This window comes from Hyla sarda, unplaced genomic scaffold (genome assembly GCF_029499605.1).
Source record: "Hyla sarda isolate aHylSar1 unplaced genomic scaffold, aHylSar1.hap1 scaffold_193, whole genome shotgun sequence".
In the NCBI taxonomy this organism is placed as follows: Eukaryota; Metazoa; Chordata; class Amphibia; order Anura; family Hylidae; genus Hyla; species Hyla sarda.
Window position 1 is genome coordinate 116586 of NW_026608585.1, and position 18592 is coordinate 135177.

The 18592-nt window shown below is 46.0% G+C and overlaps 8 non-coding genes across 8 annotated transcripts; all 8 read right to left on the reverse strand.

The window, feature by feature from the left end:
- Nucleotides 1–1516: 1516 nt before the first annotated feature.
- LOC130316475 (U2 spliceosomal RNA) lies at nt 1517–1707 on the reverse strand. Its single transcript, XR_008863793.1, has one exon. It is a non-coding gene; the product is annotated as a U2 spliceosomal RNA (small nuclear RNA).
- Nucleotides 1708–3749: 2042 nt separating this feature from the next.
- On the reverse strand, nt 3750–3940 carry LOC130316477 (U2 spliceosomal RNA). Its single transcript, XR_008863794.1, has one exon. It is a non-coding gene; the product is annotated as a U2 spliceosomal RNA (small nuclear RNA).
- Nucleotides 3941–6032: 2092 nt separating this feature from the next.
- LOC130316478 (U2 spliceosomal RNA) lies at nt 6033–6223 on the reverse strand. Its single transcript, XR_008863795.1, has one exon. It is a non-coding gene; the product is annotated as a U2 spliceosomal RNA (small nuclear RNA).
- A 2099-nt stretch (nt 6224–8322) lies between these two features.
- On the reverse strand, nt 8323–8513 carry LOC130316479 (U2 spliceosomal RNA). The gene has a single exon (XR_008863796.1). It is a non-coding gene; the product is annotated as a U2 spliceosomal RNA (small nuclear RNA).
- A 2089-nt stretch (nt 8514–10602) lies between these two features.
- On the reverse strand, nt 10603–10793 carry LOC130316480 (U2 spliceosomal RNA). Its single transcript, XR_008863797.1, has one exon. It is a non-coding gene; the product is annotated as a U2 spliceosomal RNA (small nuclear RNA).
- A 2098-nt stretch (nt 10794–12891) lies between these two features.
- On the reverse strand, nt 12892–13082 carry LOC130316481 (U2 spliceosomal RNA). Its single transcript, XR_008863798.1, has one exon. It is a non-coding gene; the product is annotated as a U2 spliceosomal RNA (small nuclear RNA).
- A 2087-nt stretch (nt 13083–15169) lies between these two features.
- Nucleotides 15170–15360, reverse strand: LOC130316483 (U2 spliceosomal RNA). Its single transcript, XR_008863800.1, has one exon. It is a non-coding gene; the product is annotated as a U2 spliceosomal RNA (small nuclear RNA).
- A 2084-nt stretch (nt 15361–17444) lies between these two features.
- Nucleotides 17445–17635, reverse strand: LOC130316484 (U2 spliceosomal RNA). The gene has a single exon (XR_008863801.1). It is a non-coding gene; the product is annotated as a U2 spliceosomal RNA (small nuclear RNA).
- Nucleotides 17636–18592: the final 957 nt, after the last annotated feature.

Consider the following 18592-nt stretch of genomic DNA (forward strand, 5'->3'; position numbering starts at 1 on the left):
TGTTGTTTACACTCTGCAAGGCCTGTGGAAGTGAGTGACATCATAGCACTGTAGTTCTGAGGGTTCCAAGATGGATGCAACAATCTCCTGTTGCTTCTATGACAGGCCGTATATAGACGACATCACCAAACAGCTCCATAGTCACATACACAGCAAAGGAGAGATGTTGTTATACACTAGTGATGTCAGTGGTATTGAGTGACATCACAGCACAGTGCTAAGGCTCCTGGGCCTGGACCACAGCAGCGGCTGCAAATATCTCAACGGAGAATACGTTTATATCTATGTGTGTGTGTGCGCATATATATATATATATATATATATATATATATATATATATATATATTTCTCCGCCGAAATCACTTTTAAACCCATTTCCACCTTTTTTTCCCTTCTCTTCCTCTTACTTTTTTTTCACGTTTTTTTACGTTTTTCTCCTTTTCGCCTCTTTCTGGCGTATTATTCTTCTTTTTCTTCTTTTTTTTCGTCTAATGCATACCCCATCAGTGCAGCAATGCTTATTCAATACCGCCAGCAGATGGAGACACTGGGGGATAATTTTCTAAGGATTTATACTGATTTTTCCTGTCTGAATTTGTCGCACAGAAAGTTGCAGGCCAAATATGTGTGACATTTCTGCGACTTTAGCTTCTAGAGCATTTTTACAACATTATACATAGGTGCTGAATACATAAAAAGCGACTGCTTCAGCGACAGACAAGTCGCATCGGCTGAAAGTAGGCCAGAATGTCAGTCCATGTTGGAGCAGGTTTAGATACAGTCTAAAGCATAGATCTCAAAGTCTGTGCACAGAATTTAGCAAGGGCCTCGCACCTTCTGATGCATCAGGTAGGTGCACAATAGCATAGCCTAACCCTCTGTACTTTGGTCTATATTGATGCGGGACATAGACAGCCAGCTGATGACCAATCCATTAGTGCAATGGATGGCTGGAAGCATTTGTCTTTGCCTTTGCAATACCACAGAAGCAATGCATGGTCAATGTACAGCAATGACACACCTGTGTGAACAGCCAGGAGACCCCCCCCCCCCATGTTATGTTACATAGTTACATAGTTAGTACGGTCGAAAAAAGACATATGTCCATCACGTTCAACCAGGGAATTAAGGGGTAGGGGTGTGGCGCGATATTGGGGAAGGGATGAGATTTTATATTTCTTCATAAGCATTAATCTTATTTTGTCAATTAGGAACATTCAGCACCCACCCGCTATCAAGGCAGCTGCCTATCATGTCATGCCCTACCTGCACAGGTGTGCTGGCTACTCAAATGATCCAATTAAGGAGGCCATTTAGTCAGCAGCAGCAGAAGTCCTGTGCCTGGACGCTCCAACAGGGGCCAGACACAAGCAGAAGCAGAAGCAGCAGAAGCAGCAGCAGCACCACCTTTTGTTTTTTGGCTGCAGCAGCAGCAAGGCCCACAGGGCTGGCTAGCTGGCTAGCCAGCAAGCAGGTAGCAATGAAAGTAGGAATCTTTCTTTTTAACCCTGTAAGGGGGTGGTGCACTGTACCCGAAGATACTGCCATATCGGGTCAATGCATAGGGCGACGGAAGCAAGCTTCGAAATCGGCCCCCGTTCTCAAAAATCCATTTAATATATGGTCCCCAGATAGGGGACGTATCAGATATTAAACTGATAAGAACAGATACTACACTTGATCTTAGCCAAAAGGCCGAGAAGCGATAACCGTGAAAGGGGCGGGCCCAACAAGGTCCCCTTCATGGGCACTATCACTGCTTGCTGTCAGGGAGGCTGCCAGACAATTTTCCATGCACACTCTGGGCTGGGGGGCAGTCAACCACCAGTACACACAGCAGAACCTAAACCCATACCATTATTGCTAAGCAGCAAGACAGGGGCCCATTGCACTCCCACGGGGCCTTTTTAAATGCAATCCATAACCCGGATTTGCCAGGAACCCTTCTTACTCCTCCTACTTGCATGTGACACTGGGCTTAGGATCTGCATAGGAAACACACACACAAGCACACACCTACCTTTGTTGCCTGCAGATGCCTCCTTGGCTGTCCCCAAACGGTATCAAACCAACACCCACGGGAAGCTGTAAGCATAGAGGACATGCCTGCACCCCATTGGACTTACCTGTGTGGGTTAAATCCGGGTTATTTGACAACCTATGGCGGTGATGGTTCTGCTCAGGCAGAGCAGTGCTGATGCTCCTCATAAAGCTGTCGCTGCTGTGAAGGTTCTAGGTGACATCACAAATCCCTTTGGTTACATACACAACAAAGCTGGGTTGTTGTTGTTTACACTCTGCAAGGCCTGTGGAAGTGAGTGACATCATAGCACTGTAGTTCTGAGGGTTCAAGATGGATGCAACAATCTCCTGTTGCTTCTATGAAGGCCGTACCAAACAGCTCCATAGTCACATACACAGCAAAGGAGAGATGTTGTTTACACCTAGTGATGTCAGTGGTATTGAGTGACATCACAGCACAGTGCTAAGGCTCCTGGGCCTGGACACAGCAGCGGCTGCAATATCTCAACGGAGAATACGTTTATATCTATGTGTGTGTGTGCGCGTATATATATATATATATATATATATATATATATATATTTCTCCGCCGAAATCACTTTTAAACCCATTTCCACCTTTTTTTCCCTTCTCTTCCTCTTACTTTTTTTTCACGTTTTTTTACGTTTTTCTCCTTTTCGCCTCTTTTCTGGGCGTATTATTCTTCTTTTTCTTCTTTTTTTTCGTCTAATGCATACCCCATCAGTGCAGCAATGCTTATTCAATACCGCCAGCAGATGGAGACACTGGGGGATAATTTTCTAAGGATTTATACTGATTTTTCCTGTCTGAATTTGTCGCACAGAAAGTTGCAGGCCAAATATGTGTGACATTTCTGCGACTTTAGCTTCTAGAGCATTTTTACAACATTATACATAGGTGCTGAATACATAAAAAGCGACTGTTCAGCGACAGACCAGTCGCATCGGCTGAAAGTAGGCCAGAATGTCAGTCCATGTTGGAGCAGGTTTAGATACAGTCTAAAGCATAGATCTCAAAGTCTGTGCACAGAATTTAGCAAGGGCCTCGCACCTTCTGATGCATCAGGTAGGTGCACAATAGCATAGCCTAACCCTCTGTACTTTGGTCTATATTGATGCGGGACATAGACAGCCAGCTGATGACCAATCCATTAGTGCAATGGATGGCTGGAAGCATTTGTCTTTGCCTTTGCAATACCACAGAAGCAATGCATGGTCAATGTACAGCAATGACACACCTGTGTGAACAGCCAGGAGACCCCCCCCCCATGTTATGTTACATAGTTACATAGTTAGTACGGTCGAAAAAAGACATATGTCCATCACGTTCAACCAGGGAATTAAGGGGTAGGGGTGTGGCGCGATATTGGGGAAGGGATGAGATTTTATATTTCTTCATAAGCATTAATCTTATTTTGTCAATTAGGAACATTCAGCACCCACCCGCTATCAAGGCAGCTGCCTATCATGTCATGCCCTACCTGCACAGGTGTGCTGGCTACTCAAATGATCCAATTAAGGAGGCCATTTAGTCAGCAGCAGCAGAAGTCCTGTGCCTGGACGCTCCAACAGGGGCCAGACACAAGCAGCAGCACCACCTTTTGTTTTTTGGCTGCAGCAGCAGCAAGGCCCACAGGGCTGGCTAGCTGGCTAGCCAGCAAGCAGGTAGCAATGAAAGTAGGAATCTTTCTTTTTAACCCTGTAAGGGGGTGGTGCACTGTACCCGAAGATACTGCCATATCGGGTCAATGCATAGGGCGACGGAAGCAAGCTTCGAAATCGGCCCCCGTTCTCAAAAATCCATTTAATATATGGTCCCCAGATAGGGGACGTATCAGATATTAAACTGATAAGAACAGATACTACACTTGATCTTAGCCAAAAGGCCGAGAAGCGATAACCGTGAAAGGGGCGGGCCCAACAAGGTCCCCTTCATGGGCACTATCACTGCTTGCTGTCAGGGAGGCTGCCAGACAATTTTCCATGCACACTCTGGGCTGGGGGGCAGTCAACCACCAGTACACACAGCAGAACCTAAACCCATACCATTATTGCTAAGCAGCAAGACAGGGGCCCATTGCACTCCCACGGGGCCTTTTTAAATGCAATCCATAACCCGGATTTGCCAGGAACCCTTCTTACTCCTCCTACTTGCATGTGACACTGGGCTTAGGATCTGCATAGGAAACACACACACAAGCACACACCTACCTTTGTTGCCTGCAGATGCCTCCTTGGCTGTCCCCAAACGGTATCAAACCAACACCCACGGGAAGCTGTAAGCATAGAGGACATGCCTGCACCCCATTGGACTTACCTGTGTGGGTTAAATCCGGGTTATTTGACAACCTATGGCGGTGATGGTTCTGCTCAGGCAGAGCAGTGCTGATGCTCCTCATAAAGCTGTCGCTGCTGTGAAGGTTCTAGGTGACATCACAAATCCCTTTGGTTACATACACAACAAAGCTGGGTTGTTGTTGTTTACACTCTGCAAGGCCTGTGGAAGTGAGTGACATCATAGCACTGTAGTTCTGAGGGTTCAAGATGGATGCAACAATCTCCTGTTGCTTCTATGAAGGCCGTAATAGACGACATCACCAAACAGCTCCATAGTCACATACACAGCAAAGGAGAGATGTTGTTTACACCTAGTGATGTCAGTGGTATTGAGTGACATCACAGCACAGTGCTAAGGCTCCTGGGCCTGGACACAGCAGCGGCTGCAATATCTCAACGGAGAATACGTTTATATCTATGTGTGTGTGTGCGCATATATATATATATATATATATATATATATATATATATATATATATATATTTCTCCGCCGAAATCACTTTTAAACCCATTTCCACCTTTTTTTCCCTTCTCTTCCTCTTACTTTTTTTTCACGTTTTTTTACGTTTTTCTCCTTTTCGCCTCTTTTCTGGGCGTATTATTCTTCTTTTTCTTCTTTTTTTTCGTCTAATGCATACCCCATCAGTGCAGCAATGCTTATTCAATACCGCCAGCAGATGGAGACACTGGGGGATAATTTTCTAAGGATTTATACTGATTTTTCCTGTCTGAATTTGTCGCACAGAAAGTTGCAGGCCAAATATGTGTGACATTTCTGCGACTTTAGCTTCTAGAGCATTTTTACAACATTATACATAGGTGCTGAATACATAAAAAGCGACTGTTCAGCGACAGACAAGTCGCATCGGCTGAAAGTAGGCCAGAATGTCAGTCCATGTTGGAGCAGGTTTAGATACAGTCTAAAGCATAGATCTCAAAGTCTGTGCACAGAATTTAGCAAGGGCCTCGCACCTTCTGATGCATCAGGTAGGTGCACAATAGCATAGCCTAACCCTCTGTACTTTGGTCTATATTGATGCGGGACATAGACAGCCAGCTGATGACCAATCCATTAGTGCAATGGATGGCTGGAAGCATTTGTCTTTGCCTTTGCAATACCACAGAAGCAATGCATGGTCAATGTACAGCAATGACACACCTGTGTGAACAGCCAGGAGACCCCCCCCCCCATGTTATGTTACATAGTTACATAGTTAGTACGGTCGAAAAAAGACATATGTCCATCACGTTCAACCAGGGAATTAAGGGGTAGGGGTGTGGCGCGATATTGGGGAAGGGATGAGATTTTATATTTCTTCATAAGCATTAATCTTATTTTGTCAATTAGGAACATTCAGCACCCACCCGCTATCAAGGCAGCTGCCTATCATGTCATGCCCTACCTGCACAGGTGTGCTGGCTACTCAAATGATCCAATTAAGGAGGCCATTTAGTCAGCAGCAGCAGAAGTCCTGTGCCTGGACGCTCCAACAGGGGCCAGACACAAGCAGAAGCAGAAGCAGCAGAAGCAGCAGCAGCACCACCTTTTGTTTTTTGGCTGCAGCAGCAGCAAGGCCCACAGGGCTGGCTAGCTGGCTAGCCAGCAAGCAGGTAGCAATGAAAGTAGGAATCTTTCTTTTTAACCCTGTAAGGGGGTGGTGCACTGTACCCGAAGATACTGCCATATCGGGTCAATGCATAGGGCGACGGAAGCAAGCTTCGAAATCGGCCCCCGTTCTCAAAAATCCATTTAATATATGGTCCCCAGATAGGGGACGTATCAGATATTAAACTGATAAGAACAGATACTACACTTGATCTTAGCCAAAAGGCCGAGAAGCGATAACCGTGAAAGGGGCGGGCCCAACAAGGTCCCCTTCATGGGCACTATCACTGCTTGCTGTCAGGGAGGCTGCCAGACAATTTTCCATGCACACTCTGGGCTGGGGGGCAGTCAACCACCAGTACACACAGCAGAACCTAAACCCATACCATTATTGCTAAGCAGCAAGACAGGGGCCCATTGCACTCCCACGGGGCCTTTTTAAATGCAATCCATAACCCGGATTTGCCAGGAACCCTTCTTACTCCTCCTACTTGCATGTGACACTGGGCTTAGGATCTGCATAGGAAACACACACACAAGCACACACCTACCTTTGTTGCCTGCAGATGCCTCCTTGGCTGTCCCCAAACGGTATCAAACCAACACCCACGGGAAGCTGTAAGCATAGAGGACATGCCTGCACCCCATTGGACTTACCTGTGTGGGTTAAATCCGGGTTATTTGACAACCTATGGCGGTGATGGTTCTGCTCAGGCAGAGCAGTGCTGATGCTCCTCATAAAGCTGTCGCTGCTGTGAAGGTTCTAGGTGACATCACAAATCCCTTTGGTTACATACACAACAAAGCTGGGTTGTTGTTGTTTACACTCTGCAAGGCCTGTGGAAGTGAGTGACATCATAGCACTGTAGTTCTGAGGGTTCAAGATGGATGCAACAATCTCCTGTTGCTTCTATGAAGGCCGTAATAGACGACATCACCAAACAGCTCCATAGTCACATACACAGCAAAGGAGAGATGTTGTTTACACCTAGTGATGTCAGTGGTATTGAGTGACATCACAGCACAGTGCTAAGGCTCCTGGGCCTGGACACAGCAGCGGCTGCAATATCTCAACGGAGAATACGTTTATATCTATGTGTGTGTGTGCGCATATATATATATATATATATATATATATATATATATATATATATTTCTCCGCCGAAATCACTTTTAAACCCATTTCCACCTTTTTTTCCCTTCTCTTCCTCTTACTTTTTTTTCACGTTTTTTTACGTTTTTCTCCTTTTCGCCTCTTTTCTGGGCGTATTATTCTTCTTTTTCTTCTTTTTTTTCGTCTAATGCATACCCCATCAGTGCAGCAATGCTTATTCAATACCGCCAGCAGATGGAGACACTGGGGGATAATTTTCTAAGGATTTATACTGATTTTTCCTGTCTGAATTTGTCGCACAGAAAGTTGCAGGCCAAATATGTGTGACATTTCTGCGACTTTAGCTTCTAGAGCATTTTTACAACATTATACATAGGTGCTGAATACATAAAAAGCGACTGTTCAGCGACAGACAAGTCGCATCGGCTGAAAGTAGGCCAGAATGTCAGTCCATGTTGGAGCAGGTTTAGATACAGTCTAAAGCATAGATCTCAAAGTCTGTGCACAGAATTTAGCAAGGGCCTCGCACCTTCTGATGCATCAGGTAGGTGCACAATAGCATAGCCTAACCCTCTGTACTTTGGTCTATATTGATGCGGGACATAGACAGCCAGCTGATGACCAATCCATTAGTGCAATGGATGGCTGGAAGCATTTGTCTTTGCCTTTGCAATACCACAGAAGCAATGCATGGTCAATGTACAGCAATGACACACCTGTGTGAACAGCCAGGAGACCCCCCCCCCCCATGTTATGTTACATAGTTACATAGTTAGTACGGTCGAAAAAAGACATATGTCCATCACGTTCAACCAGGGAATTAAGGGGTAGGGGTGTGGCGCGATATTGGGGAAGGGATGAGATTTTATATTTCTTCATAAGCATTAATCTTATTTTGTCAATTAGGAACATTCAGCACCCACCCGCTATCAAGGCAGCTGCCTATCATGTCATGCCCTACCTGCACAGGTGTGCTGGCTACTCAAATGATCCAATTAAGGAGGCCATTTAGTCAGCAGCAGCAGAAGTCCTGTGCCTGGACGCTCCAACAGGGGCCAGACACAAGCAGAAGCAGAAGCAGCAGAAGCAGCAGCAGAAGCAGCAGCAGCACCACCTTTTGTTTTTTGGCTGCAGCAGCAGCAAGGCCCACAGGGCTGGCTAGCTGGCTAGCCAGCAAGCAGGTAGCAATGAAAGTAGGAATCTTTCTTTTTAACCCTGTAAGGGGGTGGTGCACTGTACCCGAAGATACTGCCATATCGGGTCAATGCATAGGGCGACGGAAGCAAGCTTCGAAATCGGCCCCCGTTCTCAAAAATCCATTTAATATATGGTCCCCAGATAGGGGACGTATCAGATATTAAACTGATAAGAACAGATACTACACTTGATCTTAGCCAAAAGGCCGAGAAGCGATAACCGTGAAAGGGGCGGGCCCAACAAGGTCCCCTTCATGGGCACTATCACTGCTTGCTGTCAGGGAGGCTGCCAGACAATTTTCCATGCACACTCTGGGCTGGGGGGCAGTCAACCACCAGTACACACAGCAGAACCTAAACCCATACCATTATTGCTAAGCAGCAAGACAGGGGCCCATTGCACTCCCACGGGGCCTTTTTAAATGCAATCCATAACCCGGATTTGCCAGGAACCCTTCTTACTCCTCCTACTTGCATGTGACACTGGGCTTAGGATCTGCATAGGAAACACACACACAAGCACACACCTACCTTTGTTGCCTGCAGATGCCTCCTTGGCTGTCCCCAAACGGTATCAAACCAACACCCACGGGAAGCTGTAAGCATAGAGGACATGCCTGCACCCCATTGGACTTACCTGTGTGGGTTAAATCCGGGTTATTTGACAACCTATGGCGGTGATGGTTCTGCTCAGGCAGAGCAGTGCTGATGCTCCTCATAAAGCTGTCGCTGCTGTGAAGGTTCTAGGTGACATCACAAATCCCTTTGGTTACATACACAACAAAGCTGGGTTGTTGTTGTTTACACTCTGCAAGGCCTGTGGAAGTGAGTGACATCATAGCACTGTAGTTCTGAGGGTTCAAGATGGATGCAACAATCTCCTGTTGCTTCTATGAAGGCCGTAATAGACGACATCACCAAACAGCTCCATAGTCACATACACAGCAAAGGAGAGATGTTGTTTACACCTAGTGATGTCAGTGGTATTGAGTGACATCACAGCACAGTGCTAAGGCTCCTGGGCCTGGACACAGCAGCGGCTGCAATATCTCAACGGAGAATACGTTTATATCTATGTGTGTGTGTGCGCATATATATATATATATATATATATATATATATATATATATATATTTCTCCGCCGAAATCACTTTTAAACCCATTTCCACCTTTTTTTCCCTTCTCTTCCTCTTACTTTTTTTTCACGTTTTTTTACGTTTTTCTCCTTTTCGCCTCTTTTCTGGGCGTATTATTCTTCTTTTTCTTCTTTTTTTTCGTCTAATGCATACCCCATCAGTGCAGCAATGCTTATTCAATACCGCCAGCAGATGGAGACACTGGGGGATAATTTTCTAAGGATTTATACTGATTTTTCCTGTCTGAATTTGTCGCACAGAAAGTTGCAGGCCAAATATGTGTGACATTTCTGCGACTTTAGCTTCTAGAGCATTTTTACAACATTATACATAGGTGCTGAATACATAAAAAGCGACTGTTCAGCGACAGACAAGTCGCATCGGCTGAAAGTAGGCCAGAATGTCAGTCCATGTTGGAGCAGGTTTAGATACAGTCTAAAGCATAGATCTCAAAGTCTGTGCACAGAATTTAGCAAGGGCCTCGCACCTTCTGATGCATCAGGTAGGTGCACAATAGCATAGCCTAACCCTCTGTACTTTGGTCTATATTGATGCGGGACATAGACAGCCAGCTGATGACCAATCCATTAGTGCAATGGATGGCTGGAAGCATTTGTCTTTGCCTTTGCAATACCACAGAAGCAATGCATGGTCAATGTACAGCAATGACACACCTGTGTGAACAGCCAGGAGACCCCCCCCCCCCCCATGTTATGTTACATAGTTACATAGTTAGTACGGTCGAAAAAAGACATATGTCCATCACGTTCAACCAGGGAATTAAGGGGTAGGGGTGTGGCGCGATATTGGGGAAGGGATGAGATTTTATATTTCTTCATAAGCATTAATCTTATTTTGTCAATTAGGAACATTCAGCACCCACCCGCTATCAAGGCAGCTGCCTATCATGTCATGCCCTACCTGCACAGGTGTGCTGGCTACTCAAATGATCCAATTAAGGAGGCCATTTAGTCAGCAGCAGCAGAAGTCCTGTGCCTGGACGCTCCAACAGGGGCCAGACACAAGCAGAAGCAGAAGCAGCAGAAGCAGCAGCAGCACCACCTTTTGTTTTTTGGCTGCAGCAGCAGCAAGGCCCACAGGGCTGGCTAGCTGGCTAGCCAGCAAGCAGGTAGCAATGAAAGTAGGAATCTTTCTTTTTAACCCTGTAAGGGGGTGGTGCACTGTACCCGAAGATACTGCCATATCGGGTCAATGCATAGGGCGACGGAAGCAAGCTTCGAAATCGGCCCCCGTTCTCAAAAATCCATTTAATATATGGTCCCCAGATAGGGGACGTATCAGATATTAAACTGATAAGAACAGATACTACACTTGATCTTAGCCAAAAGGCCGAGAAGCGATAACCGTGAAAGGGGCGGGCCCAACAAGGTCCCCTTCATGGGCACTATCACTGCTTGCTGTCAGGGAGGCTGCCAGACAATTTTCCATGCACACTCTGGGCTGGGGGGCAGTCAACCACCAGTACACACAGCAGAACCTAAACCCATACCATTATTGCTAAGCAGCAAGACAGGGGCCCATTGCACTCCCACGGGGCCTTTTTAAATGCAATCCATAACCCGGATTTGCCAGGAACCCTTCTTACTCCTCCTACTTGCATGTGACACTGGGCTTAGGATCTGCATAGGAAACACACACACAAGCACACACCTACCTTTGTTGCCTGCAGATGCCTCCTTGGCTGTCCCCAAACGGTATCAAACCAACACCCACGGGAAGCTGTAAGCATAGAGGACATGCCTGCACCCCATTGGACTTACCTGTGTGGGTTAAATCCGGGTTATTTGACAACCTATGGCGGTGATGGTTCTGCTCAGGCAGAGCAGTGCTGATGCTCCTCATAAAGCTGTCGCTGCTGTGAAGGTTCTAGGTGACATCACAAATCCCTTTGGTTACATACACAACAAAGCTGGGTTGTTGTTGTTTACACTCTGCAAGGCCTGTGGAAGTGAGTGACATCATAGCACTGTAGTTCTGAGGGTTCAAGATGGATGCAACAATCTCCTGTTGCTTCTATGAAGGCCGTAATAGACGACATCACCAAACAGCTCCATAGTCACATACACAGCAAAGGAGAGATGTTGTTTACACCTAGTGATGTCAGTGGTATTGAGTGACATCACAGCACAGTGCTAAGGCTCCTGGGCCTGGACACAGCAGCGGCTGCAATATCTCAACGGAGAATACGTTTATATCTATGTGTGTGTGTGCGCATATATATATATATACTATATATATATATATATATATATATATATATATTTCTCCGCCGAAATCACTTTTAAACCCATTTCCACCTTTTTTTCCCTTCTCTTCCTCTTACTTTTTTTTCACGTTTTTTTACGTTTTTCTCCTTTTCGCCTCTTTTCTGGGCGTATTATTCTTCTTTTTCTTCTTTTTTTTCGTCTAATGCATACCCCATCAGTGCAGCAATGCTTATTCAATACCGCCAGCAGATGGAGACACTGGGGGATAATTTTCTAAGGATTTATACTGATTTTTCCTGTCTGAATTTGTCGCACAGAAAGTTGCAGGCCAAATATGTGTGACATTTCTGCGACTTTAGCTTCTAGAGCATTTTTACAACATTATACATAGGTGCTGAATACATAAAAAGCGACTGTTCAGCGACAGACAAGTCGCATCGGCTGAAAGTAGGCCAGAATGTCAGTCCATGTTGGAGCAGGTTTAGATACAGTCTAAAGCATAGATCTCAAAGTCTGTGCACAGAATTTAGCAAGGGCCTCGCACCTTCTGATGCATCAGGTAGGTGCACAATAGCATAGCCTAACCCTCTGTACTTTGGTCTATATTGATGCGGGACATAGACAGCCAGCTGATGACCAATCCATTAGTGCAATGGATGGCTGGAAGCATTTGTCTTTGCCTTTGCAATACCACAGAAGCAATGCATGGTCAATGTACAGCAATGACACACCTGTGTGAACAGCCAGGAGACCCCCCCCCCCCCCCATGTTATGTTACATAGTTACATAGTTAGTACGGTGGTCGAAAAAAGACATATGTCCATCACGTTCAACCAGGGAATTAAGGGGTAGGGGTGTGGCGCGATATTGGGGAAGGGATGAGATTTTATATTTCTTCATAAGCATTAATCTTATTTTGTCAATTAGGAACATTCAGCACCCACCCGCTATCAAGGCAGCTGCCTATCATGTCATGCCCTACCTGCACAGGTGTGCTGGCTACTCAAATGATCCAATTAAGGAGGCCATTTAGTCAGCAGCAGCAGAAGTCCTGTGCCTGGACGCTCCAACAGGGGCCAGACACAAGCAGAAGCAGAAGCAGCAGAAGCAGCAGCAGCACCACCTTTTGTTTTTTGGCTGCAGCAGCAGCAAGGCCCACAGGGCTGGCTAGCTGGCTAGCCAGCAAGCAGGTAGCAATGAAAGTAGGAATCTTTCTTTTTAACCCTGTAAGGGGGTGGTGCACTGTACCCGAAGATACTGCCATATCGGGTCAATGCATAGGGCGACGGAAGCAAGCTTCGAAATCGGCCCCCGTTCTCAAAAATCCATTTAATATATGGTCCCCAGATAGGGGACGTATCAGATATTAAACTGATAAGAACAGATACTACACTTGATCTTAGCCAAAAGGCCGAGAAGCGATAACCGTGAAAGGGGCGGGCCCAACAAGGTCCCCTTCATGGGCACTATCACTGCTTGCTGTCAGGGAGGCTGCCAGACAATTTTCCATGCACACTCTGGGCTGGGGGGCAGTCAACCACCAGTACACACAGCAGAACCTAAACCCATACCATTATTGCTAAGCAGCAAGACAGGGGCCCATTGCACTCCCACGGGGCCTTTTTAAATGCAATCCATAACCCGGATTTGCCAGGAACCCTTCTTACTCCTCCTACTTGCATGTGACACTGGGCTTAGGATCTGCATAGGAAACACACACACAAGCACACACCTACCTTTGTTGCCTGCAGATGCCTCCTTGGCTGTCCCCAAACGGTATCAAACCAACACCCACGGGAAGCTGTAAGCATAGAGGACATGCCTGCACCCCATTGGACTTACCTGTGTGGGTTAAATCCGGGTTATTTGACAACCTATGGCGGTGATGGTTCTGCTCAGGCAGAGCAGTGCTGATGCTCCTCATAAAGCTGTCGCTGCTGTGAAGGTTCTAGGTGACATCACAAATCCCTTTGGTTACATACACAACAAAGCTGGGTTGTTGTTGTTTACACTCTGCAAGGCCTGTGGAAGTGAGTGACATCATAGCACTGTAGTTCTGAGGGTTCAAGATGGATGCAACAATCTCCTGTTGCTTCTATGAAGGCCGTAATAGACGACATCACCAAACAGCTCCATAGTCACATACACAGCAAAGGAGAGATGTTGTTTACACCTAGTGATGTCAGTGGTATTGAGTGACATCACAGCACAGTGCTAAGGCTCCTGGGCCTGGACACAGCAGCGGCTGCAATATCTCAACGGAGAATACGTTTATATCTATGTGTGTGTGTGCGCATATATATATATATATATATATATATATATATATATATATATATTTCTCCGCCGAAATCACTTTTAAACCCATTTCCACCTTTTTTTCCCTTCTCTTCCTCTTACTTTTTTTTCACGTTTTTTTACGTTTTTCTCCTTTTCGCCTCTTTTCTGGGCGTATTATTCTTCTTTTTCTTCTTTTTTTTCGTCTAATGCATACCCCATCAGTGCAGCAATGCTTATTCAATACCGCCAGCAGATGGAGACACTGGGGGATAATTTTCTAAGGATTTATACTGATTTTTCCTGTCTGAATTTGTCGCACAGAAAGTTGCAGGCCAAATATGTGTGACATTTCTGCGACTTTAGCTTCTAGAGCATTTTTACAACATTATACATAGGTGCTGAATACATAAAAAGCGACTGTTCAGCGACAGACAAGTCGCATCGGCTGAAAGTAGGCCAGAATGTCAGTCCATGTTGGAGCAGGTTTAGATACAGTCTAAAGCATAGATCTCAAAGTCTGTGCACAGAATTTAGCAAGGGCCTCGCACCTTCTGATGCATCAGGTAGGTGCACAATAGCATAGCCTAACCCTCTGTACTTTGGTCTATATTGATGCGGGACATAGACAGCCAGCTGATGACCAATCCATTAGTGCAATGGATGGCTGGAAGCATTTGTCTTTGCCTTTGCAATACCACAGAAGCAATGCATGGTCAATGTACAGCAATGACACACCTGTGTGAACAGCCAGGAGACCCCCCCCCCCCCCATGTTATGTTACATAGTTACATAGTTAGTACGGTCGAAAAAAGACATATGTCCATCACGTTCAACCAGGGAATTAAGGTAGGGGTGTGGCGCGATATTGGGGAAGGGATGAGATTTTATATTTCTTCATAAGCATTAATCTTATTTTGTCAATTAGGAACATTCAGCACCCACCCGCTATCAAGGCAGCTGCCTATCATGTCATGCCCTACCTGCACAGGTGTGCTGGCTACTCAAATGATCCAATTAAGGAGGCCATTTAGTCAGCAGCAGCAGAAGTCCTGTGCCTGGACGCTCCAACAGGGGCCAGACACAAGCAGAAGCAGAAGCAGCAGAAGCAGCAGCAGCACCACCTTTTGTTTTTTGGCTGCAGCAGCAGCAAGGCCCACAGGGCTGGCTAGCTGGCTAGCCAGCAAGCAGGTAGCAATGAAAGTAGGAATCTTTCTTTTTAACCCTGTAAGGGGGTGGTGCACTGTACCCGAAGATACTGCCATATCGGGTCAATGCATAGGGCGACGGAAGCAAGCTTCGAAATCGGCCCCCGTTCTCAAAAATCCATTTAATATATGGTCCCCAGATAGGGGACGTATCAGATATTAAACTGATAAGAACAGATACTACACTTGATCTTAGCCAAAAGGCCGAGAAGCGATAACCGTGAAAGGGGCGGGCCCAACAAGGTCCCCTTCATGGGCACTATCACTGCTTGCTGTCAGGGAGGCTGCCAGACAATTTTCCATGCACACTCTGGGCTGGGGGGCAGTCAACCACCAGTACACACAGCAGAACCTAAACCCATACCATTATTGCTAAGCAGCAAGACAGGGGCCCATTGCACTCCCACGGGGCCTTTTTAAATGCAATCCATAACCCGGATTTGCCAGGAACCCTTCTTACTCCTCCTACTTGCATGTGACACTGGGCTTAGGATCTGCATAGGAAACACACACACAAGCACACACCTACCTTTGTTGCCTGCAGATGCCTCCTTGGCTGTCCCCAAACGGTATCAAACCAACACCCACGGGAAGCTGTAAGCATAGAGGACATGCCTGCACCCCATTGGACTTACCTGTGTGGGTTAAATCCGGGTTATTTGACAACCTATGGCGGTGATGGTTCTGCTCAGGCAGAGCAGTGCTGATGCTCCTCATAAAGCTGTCGCTGCTGTGAAGGTTCTAGGTGACATCACAAATCCCTTTGGTTACATACACAACAAAGCTGGGTTGTTGTTGTTTACACTCTGCAAGGCCTGTGGAAGTGAGTGACATCATAGCACTGTAGTTCTGAGGGTTCAAGATGGATGCAACAATCTCCTGTTGCTTCTATGAAGGCCGTAATAGACGACATCACCAAACAGCTCCATAGTCACATACACAGCAAAGGAGAGATGTTGTTTACACCTAGTGATGTCAGTGGTATTGAGTGACATCACAGCACAGTGCTAAGGCTCCTGGGCCTGGACACAGCAGCGGCTGCAATATCTCAACGGAGAATACGTTTATATCTATGTGTGTGTGTGCGCATATATATATATATATATATATATATATATATATATATATATTTCTCCGCCGAAATCACTTTTAAACCCATTTCCACCTTTTTTTCCCTTCTCTTCCTCTTACTTTTTTTTCACGTTTTTTTACGTTTTTCTCCTTTTCGCCTCTTTTCTGGGCGTATTATTCTTCTTTTTCTTCTTTTTTTTCGTCTAATGCATACCCCATCAGTGCAGCAATGCTTATTCAATACCGCCAGCAGATGGAGACACTGGGGGATAATTTTCTAAGGATTTATACTGATTTTTCCTGTCTGAATTTGTCGCACAGAAAGTTGCAGGCCAAATATGTGTGACATTTCTGCGACTTTAGCTTCTAGAGCATTTTTACAACATTATACATAGGTGCTGAATACATAAAAAGCGACTGTTCAGCGACAGACAAGTCGCATCGGCTGAAAGTAGGCCAGAATGTCAGTCCATGTTGGAGCAGGTTTAGATACAGTCTAAAGCATAGATCTCAAAGTCTGTGCACAGAATTTAGCAAGGGCCTCGCACCTTCTGATGCATCAGGTAGGTGCACAATAGCATAGCCTAACCCTCTGTACTTTGGTCTATATTGATGCGGGACATAGACAGCCAGCTGATGACCAATCCATTAGTGCAATGGATGGCTGGAAGCATTTGTCTTTGCCTTTGCAATACCACAGAAGCAATGCATGGTCAATGTACAGCAATGACACACCTGTGTGAACAGCCAGGAGACCCCCCCCCCCATGTTATGTTACATAGTTACATAGTTAGTACGGTCGAAAAAAGACATATGTCCATCACGTTCAACCAGGGAATTAAGGGGTAGGGGTGTGGCGCGATATTGGGGAAGGGATGAGATTTTATATTTCTTCATAAGCATTAATCTTATTTTGTCAATTAGGAACATTCAGCACCCACCCGCTATCAAGGCAGCTGCCTATCATGTCATGCCCTACCTGCACAGGTGTGCTGGCTACTCAAATGATCCAATTAAGGAGGCCATTTAGTCAGCAGCAGCAGAAGTCCTGTGCCTGGACGCTCCAACAGGGGCCAGACACAAGCAGAAGCAGAAGCAGCAGAAGCAGCAGCAGCACCACCTTTTGTTTTTTGGCTGCAGCAGCAGCAAGGCCCACAGGGCTGGCTAGCTGGCTAGCCAGCAAGCAGGTAGCAATGAAAGTAGGAATCTTTCTTTTTAACCCTGTAAGGGGGTGGTGCACTGTACCCGAAGATACTGCCATATCGGGTCAATGCATAGGGCGACGGAAGCAAGCTTCGAAATCGGCCCCCGTTCTCAAAAATCCATTTAATATATGGTCCCCAGATAGGGGACGTATCAGATATTAAACTGATAAGAACAGATACTACACTTGATCTTAGCCAAAAGGCCGAGAAGCGATAACCGTGAAAGGGGCGGGCCCAACAAGGTCCCCTTCATGGGCACTATCACTGCTTGCTGTCAGGGAGGCTGCCAGACAATTTTCCATGCACACTCTGGGCTGGGGGGCAGTCAACCACCAGTACACACAGCAGAACCTAAACCCATACCATTATTGCTAAGCAGCAAGACAGGGGCCCATTGCACTCCCACGGGGCCTTTTTAAATGCAATCCATAACCCGGATTTGCCAGGAACCCTTCTTACTCCTCCTACTTGCATGTGACACTGGGCTTAGGATCTGCATAGGAAACACACACACAAGCACACACCTACCTTTGTTGCCTGCAGATGCCTCCTTGGCTGTCCCCAAACGGTATCAAACCAACACCCACGGGAAGCTGTAAGCATAGAGGACATGCCTGCACCCCATTGGACTTACCTGTGTGGGTTAAATCCGGGTTATTTGACAACCTATGGCGGTGATGGTTCTGCTCAGGCAGAGCAGTGCTGATGCTCCTCATAAAGCTGTCGCTGCTGTGAAGGTTCTAGGTGACATCACAAATCCCTTTGGTTACATACACAACAAAGCTGGGTTGTTGTTGTTTACACTCTGCAAGGCCTGTGGAAGTGAGTGACATCATAGCACTGTAGTTCTGAGGGTTCAAGATGGATGCAACAATCTCCTGTTGCTTCTATGAAGGCCGTAATAGACGACATCACCAAACAGCTCCATAGTCACATACACAGCAAAGGAGAGATGTTGTTTACACCTAGTGATGTCAGTGGTATTGAGTGACATCACAGCACAGTGCTAAGGCTCCTGGGCCTGGACACAGCAGCGGCTGCAATATCTCAACGGAGAATACGTTTATATCTATGTGTGTGTGTGCGCATATATATATATATATATATATATATATATATATATATATATATTTCTCCGCCGAAATCACTTTTAAACCCATTTCCACCTTTTT